At 55.6% G+C, this 12500-nt stretch overlaps 1 non-coding gene across 1 annotated transcript in view; it reads right to left on the bottom strand.

The window, feature by feature from the left end:
• Positions 1-713, bottom strand: part of LOC144419298 (small subunit ribosomal RNA) — a 1810-nt gene extending 1097 nt beyond the window's left edge. The window contains exon 1 of the ribosomal RNA XR_013473971.1: positions 1-713. This exon is cut by the window's left edge and continues 1097 nt beyond it. This is a non-coding gene — a ribosomal RNA (small subunit ribosomal RNA).
• Positions 714-12500: the final 11787 nt, after the last annotated feature.

The raw sequence follows: 12500 nt of genomic DNA, 5'->3' as shown, positions 1-12500 counted from the left end.
ACCGACGGAGAACCGAAGGTGAGGCGAACGCAACCAGTGACACGCCTTGCGACGGACCGGCGGCGCTCGCCCAAAATCCAACTACGAGCTTTTCAACCGCAACAACTTTAGCATACACTGTTGGAGCTGGAATTACCGCGGCTGCTGGCACCAGACTTGCCCTCCAATGGATACTCGTTAAGAGTTTTAGGATGTACTCATTCCAATTACAGGGCCTCGTTAGAGTCCTGTATTGTTATTTTTCGTCACTACCTCCCCGTGTCGGGAATGGGTAATTTGCGCGCCTGCTGCCTTCCTTGGATGTGGTAGCCGTTTCTCAGGCTCCCTCTCCGGAATCGAACCCTGATTCCCCGTTACCCGTTATCACAAAGGTAGGCACGTAGCGTACCTTCGACAGTTGATAGGGCAGACACTTGAATGATACGTCGTCGGTGCAGAGACCGTACGATCCGCGTGGTTATCCAGAGTCATCAAACGTCACAGGACGAACCCGGTCGGTTTTGATCTGATAAAAGCGCGCCTCCCGAAGTCGGCGCTTAATGCATGTATTAGCTCTAGAATTACCACAGTTATCCACTTCGCTTACGAGACCAAATAAACCAAGACTGATTTAATGAGCCATTCGCAGTTTCGCTTTACGAGAACTCGTACTTGCACCTGCATGGCTTAATCTTTGAGACAAGCATATCACTACTGGCAGGATCAACCAGATAGCTGCGACAGCTGCGCTCGGCCCTTGCTGGGCCGCCCGGCGCGTGCTCGTCGCATACGTTCAAGACCGAGGCGATCGCCTGCGGCCGTACTCAGCTTCGACAGTCGCTGGCCGCGACGTCCACGCTCTCGCCGGCAGTGCCAGGCGGAGCGATTTGCGTTTTTTCTTTGCTCGCCCTCTCTCGGGCTCGATCCATTCAGTTTCGCACAAACAAGAGCTCTGCCGGCCGCCTGCAGCGGTGCCTAAAACCCGGGCATAACAATGCGACCGTTCTGCTAGGCCGACAAGCGCTCAAGCCAGACGCTCGATCGAACGCCCCCTACATATTAGTCGAGACAACGGCTCGCTCATTAGCATCGCGTTTGTACTTTAACTTTTTTCGGCTCGGCTTCTTTCGACGCCGATGCCGGCGACGCAGCACTCTCTCGCCCGCCAGCCACCGAGAAAAGGGTGCGCTCCGACCGGCCCCGCACCGCTCTTTCTTGGCTCATTCGAAATTACTGTCTTTCGCTCTGACATGCCTTACCTAGGGTTAGGTTAGTATGCTTGCACGTTTGTACTTTAACTTTTTTCGGCTCGGCTTCTTTCGACGCCGATGCCGGCGACGCAGCACTCTCTCGCCCGCCAGCCACCGAGAAAAGGGTGCGCTCCGACCGGCCCCGCACCGCTCTTTCATGGCTCATTCGAGTTTACTGTCTTTCGCTCTGACATGCCTTACCTAGGGTTAGGTTAGTATGCTTGCACGTTTGTACTTTAACTTTTTTTGGCTCGGCTTCTTTCGACGCCGATGCCGGCGACGCAGCTCTCTCTCGCCCGCCAGCCACCGAGAAAAGGGTGCGCTCCGACCGGCCCCGCACCGCTCTTTCTTGGCTCATTCGAAATTACTGTCTTTCGCTCTGACATGCCTTACCTAGGGTTAGGTTAGTATGCTTGCACGTTTGTACTTTAACTTTTTTCGGCTCGGCTTCTTTCGACGCCGATGCCGGCGACGCAGCACTCTCTCGCCCGCCAGCCACCGAGAAAAGGGTGCGCTCCGACCGGCCCCGCACCGCTCTTTCTTGGCTCATTCGAAATTACTGTCTTTCGCTCTGACATGCCTTACCTAGGGTTAGGTTAGTATGCTTGCACGTTTGTACTTTAACTTTTTTCGGCTCGGCTTCTTTCGACGCCGATGCCGGCGACGCAGCACTCTCTCGCCCGCCAGCCACCGAGAAAAGGGTGCGCTCCGACCGGCCCCGCACCGCTCTTTCTTGGCTCATTCGAAATTACTGTCTTTCGCTCTGACATGCCTTACCTAGGGTTAGGTTAGTATGCTTGCACGTTTGTACTTTAACTTTTTTCGGCTCGGCTTCTTTCGACGCCGATGCCGGCGACGCAGCACTCTCTCGCCCGCCAGCCACCGAGAAAAGGGTGCGCTCCGACCGGCCCCGCACCGCTCTTTCTTGGCTCATTCGAAATTACTGTCTTTCGCTCTGACATGCCTTACCTAGGGTTAGGTTAGTATGCTTGCACGTTTGTACTTTAACTTTTTTCAGCTCGGCTTCTTTCGACGCCGATGCCGGCGACGCAGCACTCTCTCGCCCGCCAGCCACCGAGAAAAGGGTGCGCTCCGACCGGCCCCGCACCGCTCTTTCTTGGCTCATTCGAAATTACTGTCTTTCGCTCTGACATGCCTTACCTAGGGTTAGGTTAGTATGCTTGCACGTTTGTACTTTAACTTTTTTCGGCTCGGCTTCTTTCGACGCCGATGCCGGCGACGCAGCACTCTCTCGCCCGCCAGCCACCGAGAAAAGGGTGCGCTCCGACCGGCCCCGCACCGCTCTTTCTTGGCTCATTCGAAATTACTGTCTTTCGCTCTGACATGCCTTACCTAGGGTTAGGTTAGTATGCTTGCACGTTTGTACTTTAACTTTTTTCGGCTCGGCTTCTTTCGACGCCGATGCCGGCGACGCAGCACTCTCTCGCCCGCCAGCCACCGAGAAAAGGGTGCGCTCCGACCGGTCCCGCACCGCTCTTTCTTGGCTCATTCGAGTTTACTGTCTTTCGCTCTGACATGCCTTACCTAGGGTTAGGTTAGTATGCTTGCACGTTTGTACTTTAACTTTTTTCGGCTCGGCTTCTTTCGACGCCGATGCCGGCGACGCAGCACTCTCTCGCCCGCCAGCCACCGAGAAAAGGGTGCGCTCCGACCGGCCCCGCACCGCTCTTTCTTGGCTCATTCGAAATTACTGTCTTTCGCTCTGACATGCCTTACCTAGGGTTAGGTTAGTATGCTTGCACGTTTGTACTTTAACTTTTTTCGGCTCGGCTTCTTTCGACGCCGATGCCGGCGACGCAGCACTCTCTCGCCCGCCAGCCACCGAGAAAAGGGTGCGCTCCGACCGGCCCCGCACCGCTCTTTCATGGCTCATTCGAGTTTACTGTCTTTCGCTCTGACATGCCTTACCTAGGGTTAGGTTAGTATGCTTGCACGTTTGTACTTTAACTTTTTTTGGCTCGGCTTCTTTCGACGCCGATGCCGGCGACGCAGCACTCTCTCGCCCGCCAGCCACCGAGAAAAGGGTGCGCTCCGACCGGCCCCGCACCGCTCTTTCTTGGCTCATTCGAAATTACTGTCTTTCGCTCTGACATGCCTTACCTAGGGTTAGGTTAGTATGCTTGCACGTTTGTACTTTAACTTTTTTCGGCTCGGCTTCTTTCGACGCCGATGCCGGCGACGCAGCACTCTCTCGCCCGCCAGCCACCGAGAAAAGGGTGCGCTCCGACCGGCCCCGCACCGCTCTTTCTTGGCTCATTCGAAATTACTGTCTTTCGCTCTGACATGCCTTACCTAGGGTTAGGTTAGTATGCTTGCACGTTTGTACTTTAACTTTTTTTGGCTCGGCTTCTTTCGACGCCGATGCCGGCGACGCAGCACTCTCTCGCCCGCCAGCCACCGAGAAAAGGGTGCGCTCCGACCGGCCCCGCACCGCTCTTTCTTGGCTCATTCGAAATTACTGTCTTTCGCTCTGACATGCCTTACCTAGGGTTAGGTTAGTATGCTTGCACGTTTGTACTTTAACTTTTTTCGGCTCGGCTTCTTTCGACGCCGATGCCGGCGACGCAGCACTCTCTCGCCCGCCAGCCACCGAGAAAAGGGTGCGCTCCGACCGGCCCCGCACCGCTCTTTCTTGGCTCATTCGAAATTACTGTCTTTCGCTCTGACATGCCTTACCTAGGGTTAGGTTAGTATGCTTGCACGTTTGTACTTTAACTTTTTTCGGCTCGGCTTCTTTCGACGCCGATGCCGGCGACGCAGCACTCTCTCGCCCGCCAGCCACCGAGAAAAGGGTGCGCTCCGACCGGCCCCGCACCGCTCTTTCTTGGCTCATTCGAGTTTACTGTCTTTCGCTCTGACATGCCTTACCTAGGGTTAGGTTAGTATGCTTGCACGTTTGTACTTTAACTTTTTTTGGCTCGGCTTCTTTCGACGCCGATGCCGGCGACGCAGCACTCTCTCGCCCGCCAGCCACCGAGAAAAGGGTGCGCTCCGACCGGCCCCGCACCGCTCTTTCTTGGCTCATTCGAAATTACTGTCTTTCGCTCTGACATGCCTTACCTAGGGTTAGGTTAGTATGCTTGCACGTTTGTACTTTAACTTTTTTCGGCTCGGCTTCTTTCGACGCCGATGCCGGCGACGCAGCACTCTCTCGCCCGCCAGCCACCGAGAAAAGGGTGCGCTCCGACCGGCCCCGCACCGCTCTTTCTTGGCTCATTCGAAATTACTGTCTTTCGCTCTGACATGCCTTACCTAGGGTTAGGTTAGTATGCTTGCACGTTTGTACTTTAACTTTTTTCGGCTCGGCTTCTTTCGACGCCGATGCCGGCGACGCAGCACTCTCTCGCCCGCCAGCCACCGAGAAAAGGGTGCGCTCCGACCGGCCCCGCACCGCTCTTTCTTGGCTCATTCGAGTTTACTGTCTTTCGCTCTGACATGCCTTACCTAGGGTTAGGTTAGTATGCTTGCACGTTTGTACTTTAACTTTTTTCGGCTCGGCTTCTTTCGACGCCGATGCCGGCGACGCAGCACTCTCTCGCCCGCCAGCCACCGAGAAAAGGGTGCGCTCCGACCGGCCCCGCACCGCTCTTTCTTGGCTCATTCGAAATTACTGTCTTTCGCTCTGACATGCCTTACCTAGGGTTAGGTTAGTATGCTTGCACGTTTGTACTTTAACTTTTTTCGGCTCGGCTTCTTTCGACGCCGATGCCGGCGACGCAGCACTCTCTCGCCCGCCAGCCACCGAGAAAAGGGTGCGCTCCGACCGGCCCCGCACCGCTCTTTCTTGGCTCATTCGAAATTACTGTCTTTCGCTCTGACATGCCTTACCTAGGGTTAGGTTAGTATGCTTGCACGTTTGTACTTTAACTTTTTTTGGCTCGGCTTCTTTCGACGCCGATGCCGGCGACGCAGCACTCTCTCGCCCGCCAGCCACCGAGAAAAGGGTGCGCTCCGACCGGCCCCGCACCGCTCTTTCTTGGCTCATTCGAAATTACTGTCTTTCGCTCTGACATGCCTTACCTAGGGTTAGGTTAGTATGCTTGCACGTTTGTACTTTAACTTTTTTTGGCTCGGCTTCTTTCGACGCCGATGCCGGCGACGCAGCACTCTCTCGCCCGCCAGCCACCGAGAAAAGGGTGCGCTCCGACCGGCCCCGCACCGCTCTTTCTTGGCTCATTCGAAATTACTGTCTTTCGCTCTGACATGCCTTACCTAGGGTTAGGTTAGTATGCTTGCACGTTTGTACTTTAACTTTTTTTGGCTCGGCTTCTTTCGACGCCGATGCCGGCGACGCAGCACTCTCTCGCCCGCCAGCCACCGAGAAAAGGGTGCGCTCCGACCGGCCCCGCACCGCTCTTTCTTGGCTCATTCGAAATTACTGTCTTTCGCTCTGACATGCCTTACCTAGGGTTAGGTTAGTATGCTTGCACGTTTGTACTTTAACTTTTTTCGGCTCGGCTTCTTTCGACGCCGATGCCGGCGACGCAGCACTCTCTCGCCCGCCAGCCACCGAGAAAAGGGTGCGCTCCGACCGGCCGCGCACCGCTCTTTCATGGCTCATTCGAGTTTACTGTCTTTCGCTCTGACATGCCTTACCTAGGGTTAGGTTAGTATGCTTGCACGTTTGTACTTTAACTTTTTTTGGCTCGGCTTCTTTCGACGCCGATGCCGGCGACGCAGCACTCTCTCGCCCGCCAGCCACCGAGAAAAGGGTGCGCTCCGACCGGCCCCGCACCGCTCTTTCTTGGCTCATTCGAAATTACTGTCTTTCGCTCTGACATGCCTTACCTAGGGTTAGGTTAGTATGCTTGCACGTTTGTACTTTAACTTTTTTTGGCTCGGCTTCTTTCGACGCCGATGCCGGCGACGCAGCACTCTCTCGCCCGCCAGCCACCGAGAAAAGGGTGCGCTCCGACCGGCCCCGCACCGCTCTTTCTTGGCTCATTCGAAATTACTGTCTTTCGCTCTGACATGCCTTACCTAGGGTTAGGTTAGTATGCTTGCACGTTTGTACTTTAACTTTTTTCGGCTCGGCTTCTTTCGACGCCGATGCCGGCGACGCAGCACTCTCTCGCCCGCCAGCCACCGAGAAAAGGGTGCGCTCCGACCGGCCCCGTACCGCTCTTTCATGGCTCATTCGAGTTTACTGTCTTTCGCTCTGACATGCCTTACCTAGGGTTAGGTTAGTATGCTTGCACGTTTGTACTTTAACTTTTTTCGGCTCGGCTTCTTTCGACGCCGATGCCGGCGACGCAGCACTCTCTCGCCCGCCAGCCACCGAGAAAAGGGTGCGCTCCGACCGGCCCCGCACCGCTCTTTCTTGGCTCATTCGAAATTACTGTCTTTCGCTCTGACATGCCTTACCTAGGGTTAGGTTAGTATGCTTGCACGTTTGTACTTTAACTTTTTTCGGCTCGGCTTCTTTCGACGCCGATGCCGGCGACGCAGCACTCTCTCGCCCGCCAGCCACCGAGAAAAGGGTGCGCTCCGACCGGCCCCGCACCGCTTTTTCTTGGCTCATTCGAAATTTCTGTCTTTCGCTCTGACATGCCTTACCTAGGGTTAGGCTAGTATGCTTGCACGTTTGTACTTTAACTTTTTTCGGCTCGGCTTCTTTCGACGCCGATGCCGGCGACGCAGCACTCTCTCGCCCGCCAGCCACCGAGAAAAGGGTGCGCTCCGACCGGCCCCGCACCGCTCTTTCTTGGCTCATTCGAAATTACTGTCTTTCGCTCTGACATGCCTTACCTAGGGTTAGGTTAGTATGCTTGCACGTTTGTACTTTAACTTTTTTCGGCTCGGCTTCTTTCGACGCCGATGCCGGCGACGCAGCACTCTCTCGCCCGCCAGCCACCGAGAAAAGGGTGCGCTCCGACCGGCCCCGCACCGCTCTTTCTTGGCTCATTCGAGTTTACTGTCTTTCGCTCTGACATGCCTTACCTAGGGTTAGGTTAGTATGCTTGCACGTTTGTACTTTAACTTTTTTCGGCTCGGCTTCTTTCGACGCCGATGCCGGCGACGCAGCACTCTCTCGCCCGCCAGCCACCGAGAAAAGGGTGCGCTCCGACCGGCCCCGCACCGCTCTTTCTTGGCTCATTCGAAATTACTGTCTTTCGCTCTGACATGCCTTACCTAGGGTTAGGTTAGTATGCTTGCACGTTTGTACTTTAACTTTTTTCGGCTCGGCTTCTTTCGACGCCGATGCCGGCGACGCAGCACTCTCTCGCCCGCCAGCCACCGAGAAAAGGGTGCGCTCCGACCGGCCCCGCACCGCTCTTTCTTGGCTCATTCGAAATTACTGTCTTTCGCTCTGACATGCCTTACCTAGGGTTAGGTTAGTATGCTTGCACGTTTGTACTTTAACTTTTTTCGGCTCGGCTTCTTTCGACGCCGATGCCGATGCCGGCGACGCAGCACTCTCTCGCCCGCCAGCCACCGAGAAAAGGGTGCGCTCCGACCGGCCCCGCACCGCTCTTTCTTGGCTCATTCGAGTTTACTGTCTTTCGCTCTGACATGCCTTACCTAGGGTTAGGTTAGTATGCTTGCACGTTTGTACTTTAACTTTTTTCGGCTCGGCTTCTTTCGACGCCGATGCCGGCGACGCAGCACTCTCTCGCCCGCCAGCCACCAAGAAAAGGGTGCGCTCCGACCGGCCCCGCACCGCTCTTTCTTGGCTCATTCGAAATTACTGTCTTTCGCTCTGACATGCCTTACCTAGGGTTAGGTTAGTATGCTTGCACGTTTGTACTTTAACTTTTTTCGGCTCGGCTTCTTTCGACGCCGATGCCGGCGACGCAGCACTCTCTCGCCCGCCAGCCACCGAGAAAAGGGTGCGCTCCGACCGGCCCCGCACCGCTCTTTCATGGCTCATTCGAGTTTACTGTCTTTCGCTCTGACATGCCTTACCTAGGGTTAGGTTAGTATGCTTGCACGTTTGTACTTTAACTTTTTTTGGCTCGGCTTCTTTCGACGCCGATGCCGGCGACGCAGCACTCTCTCGCCCGCCAGCCACCGAGAAAAGGGTGCGCTCCGACCGGCCCCGCACCGCTCTTTCATGGCTCATTCGAGTTTACTGTCTTTCGCTCTGACATGCCTTACCTAGGGTTAGGTTAGTATGCTTGCACGTTTGTACTTTAACTTTTTTTGGCTCGGCTTCTTTCGACGCCGATGCCGGCGACGCAGCACTCTCTCGCCCGCCAGCCACCGAGAAAAGGGTGCGCTCCGACCGGCCCCGCACCGCTCTTTCTTGGCTCATTCGAAATTACTGTCTTTCGCTCTGACATGCCTTACCTAGGGTTAGGTTAGTATGCTTGCACGTTTGTACTTTAACTTTTTTCGGCTCGGCTTCTTTCGACGCCGATGCCGGCGACGCAGCACTCTCTCGCCCGCCAGCCACCGAGAAAAGGGTGCGCTCCGACCGGCCCCGCACCGCTCTTTCATGGCTCATTCGAGTTTACTGTCTTTCGCTCTGACATGCCTTACCTAGGGTTAGGTTAGTATGCTTGCACGTTTGTACTTTAACTTTTTTTGGCTCGGCTTCTTTCGACGCCGATGCCGGCGACGCAGCACTCTCTCGCCCGCCAGCCACCGAGAAAAGGGTGCGCTCCGACCGGCCCCGCACCGCTCTTTCTTGGCTCATTCGAAATTACTGTCTTTCGCTCTGACATGCCTTACCTAGGGTTAGGTTAGTATGCTTGCACGTTTGTACTTTAACTTTTTTCGGCTCGGCTTCTTTCGACGCCGATGCCGGCGACGCAGCACTCTCTCGCCCGCCAGCCACCGAGAAAAGGGTGCGCTCCGACCGGCCCCGCACCGCTCTTTCTTGGCTCATTCGAAATTACTGTCTTTCGCTCTGACATGCCTTACCTAGGGTTAGGTTAGTATGCTTGCACGTTTGTACTTTAACTTTTTTTGGCTCGGCTTCTTTCGACGCCGATGCCGGCGACGCAGCACTCTCTCGCCCGCCAGCCACCGAGAAAAGGGTGCGCTCCGACCGGCCCCGCACCGCTCTTTCTTGGCTCATTCGAAATTACTGTCTTTCGCTCTGACATGCCTTACCTAGGGTTAGGTTAGTATGCTTGCACGTTTGTACTTTAACTTTTTTCGGCTCGGCTTCTTTCGACGCCGATGCCGGCGACGCAGCACTCTCTCGCCCGCCAGCCACCGAGAAAAGGGTGCGCTCCGACCGGCCCCGCACCGCTCTTTCTTGGCTCATTCGAAATTACTGTCTTTCGCTCTGACATGCCTTACCTAGGGTTAGGTTAGTATGCTTGCACGTTTGTACTTTAACTTTTTTTGGCTCGGCTTCTTTCGACGCCGATGCCGGCGACGCAGCACTCTCTCGCCCGCCAGCCACCGAGAAAAGGGTGCGCTCCGACCGGCCCCGCACCGCTCTTTCTTGGCTCATTCGAAATTACTGTCTTTCGCTCTGACATGCCTTACCTAGGGTTAGGTTAGTATGCTTGCACGTTTGTACTTTAACTTTTTTCGGCTCGGCTTCTTTCGACGCCGATGCCGGCGACGCAGCACTCTCTCGCCCGCCAGCCACCGAGAAAAGGGTGCGCTCCGACCGGCCCCGCACCGCTCTTTCTTGGCTCATTCGAAATTACTGTCTTTCGCTCTGACATGCCTTACCTAGGGTTAGGTTAGTATGCTTGCACGTTTGTACTTTAACTTTTTTCGGCTCGGCTTCTTTCGACGCCGATGCCGGCGACGCAGCACTCTCTCGCCCGCCAGCCACCGAGAAAAGGGTGCGCTCCGACCGGCCCCGCACCGCTCTTTCTTGGCTCATTCGAAATTACTGTCTTTCGCTCTGACATGCCTTACCTAGGGTTAGGTTAGTATGCTTGCACGTTTGTACTTTAACTTTTTTCGGCTCGGCTTCTTTCGACGCCGATGCCGGCGACGCAGCACTCTCTCGCCCGCCAGCCACCGAGAAAAGGGTGCGCTCCGACCGGCCCCGCACCGCTCTTTCTTGGCTCATTCGAAATTACTGTCTTTCGCTCTGACATGCCTTACCTAGGGTTAGGTTAGTATGCTTGCACGTTTGTAGTTTAACTTTTTTCGGCTCGGCTTCTTTCGACGCCGATGCCGGCGACGCAGCACTCTCTCGCCCGCCAGCCACCGAGAAAAGGGTGCGCTCCGACCGGCCCCGCACCGCTCTTCCTTGGCTCATTCGAAATTACTGTCTTTCGCTCTGACATGCCTTACCTAGGGTTAGGTTAGTATGCTTGCACGTTTGTACTTTAACTTTTTTCGGCTCGGCTTCTTTCGACGCCGATGCCGGCGACGCAGCACTCTCTCGCCCGCCAGCCACCGAGAAAAGGGTGCGCTCCGACCGGCCCCGCACCGCTCTTTCTTGGCTCATTCGAGTTTACTGTCTTTCGCTCTGACATGCCTTACCTAGGGTTAGGTTAGTATGCTTGCACGTTTGTACTTTAACTTTTTTCGGCTCGGCTTCTTTCGACGCCGATGCCGGCGACGCAGCACTCTCTCGCCCGCCAGCCACCGAGAAAAGGGTGCGCTCCGACCGGCCCCGCACCGCTCTTTCTTGGCTCATTCGAAATTACTGTCTTTCGCTCTGACATGCCTTACCAAGGGTTAGGTTGGTATGCTTGCACGTTTGTACTTTAACTTTTTTCGGCTCGGCTTCTTTCGACGCCGATGCCGGCGACGCAGCACTCTCTCGCCCGCCAGCCACCGAGAAAAGGGTGCGCTCCGACCGGCCCCGCACCGCTCTTTCTTGGCTCATTCGAAATTACTGTCTTTCGCTCTGACATGCCTTACCTAGGGTTAGGTTAGTATGCTTGCACGTTTGTACTTTAACTTTTTTTGGCTCGGCTTCTTTCGACGCCGATGCCGGCGACGCAGCACTCTCTCGCCCGCCAGCCACCGAGAAAAGGGTGCGCTCCGACCGGCCCCGCACCGCTCTTCCTTGGCTCATTCGAAATTACTGTCTTTCGCTCTGACATGCCTTACCTAGGGTTAGGTTAGTATGCTTGCACGTTTGTACTTTAACTTTTTTCGGCTCGGCTTCTTTCGACGCCGATGCCGGCGACGCAGCACTCTCTCGCCCGCCAGCCACCGAGAAAAGGGTGCGCTCCGACCGGCCCCGCACCGCTCTTTCTTGGCTCATTCGAGTTTACTGTCTTTCGCTCTGACATGCCTTACCTAGGGTTAGGTTAGTATGCTTGCACGTTTGTACTTTAACTTTTTTCGGCTCGGCTTCTTTCGACGCCGATGCCGGCGACGCAGCACTCTCTCGCCCGCCAGCCACCGAGAAAAGGGTGCGCTCCGACCGGCCCCGCACCGCTCTTTCTTGGCTCATTCGAAATTACTGTCTTTCGCTCTGACATGCCTTACCAAGGGTTAGGTTAGTATGCTTGCACGTTTGTACTTTAACTTTTTTCGGCTCGGCTTCTTTCGACGCCGATGCCGGCGACGCAGCACTCTCTCGCCCGCCAGCCACCGAGAAAAGGGTGCGCTCCGACCGGCCCCGCACCGCTCTTTCTTGGCTCATTCGAAATTACTGTCTTTCGCTCTGACATGCCTTACCTAGGGTTAGGTTAGTATGCTTGCACGTTTGTACTTTAACTTTTTTTGGCTCGGCTTCTTTCGACGCCGATGCCGGCGACGCAGCACTCTCTCGCCCGCCAGCCACCGAGAAAAGGGTGCGCTCCGACCGGCCCCGCACCGCTCTTTCTTGGCCCATTCGAAATTACTGTCTTTCGCTCTGACATGCCTTACCTAGGGTTAGGTTAGTATGCTTGCACGTTTGTACTTTAACTTTTTTTGGCTCGGCTTCTTTCGACGCCGATGCCGGCGACGCAGCACTCTCTCGCCCGCCAGCCACCGAGAAAAGGGTGCGCTCCGACCGGCCCCGCACCGCTCTTTCATGGCTCATTCGAGTTTACTGTCTTTCGCTCTGACATGCCTTACCTAGGGTTAGGTTAGTATGCTTGCACGTTTGTACTTTAACTTTTTTTGGCTCGGCTTCTTTCGACGCCGATGCCGGCGACGCAGCACTCTCTCGCCCGCCAGCCACCGAGAAAAGGGTGCGCTCCGACCGGCCCCGCACCGCTCTTTCATGGCTCATTCGAGTTTACTGTCTTTCGCTCTGACATGCCTTACCTAGGGTTAGGTTAGTATGCTTGCACGTTTGTACTTTAACTTTTTTTGGCTCGGCTTCTTTCGACGCCGATGCCGGCGACGCAGCACTCTCTCGCCCGCCAGCCACCGAGAAAAGGGTGC

The sequence above is a fragment of the Styela clava genome, unplaced genomic scaffold (assembly GCF_964204865.1).
Source record: "Styela clava unplaced genomic scaffold, kaStyClav1.hap1.2 HAP1_SCAFFOLD_138, whole genome shotgun sequence".
In the NCBI taxonomy this organism is placed as follows: domain Eukaryota; kingdom Metazoa; phylum Chordata; class Ascidiacea; order Stolidobranchia; family Styelidae; genus Styela; species Styela clava.
Note: the sequence above shows the minus strand (reverse complement) of the source record. Positions and strands in the feature narration are given on the sequence as shown.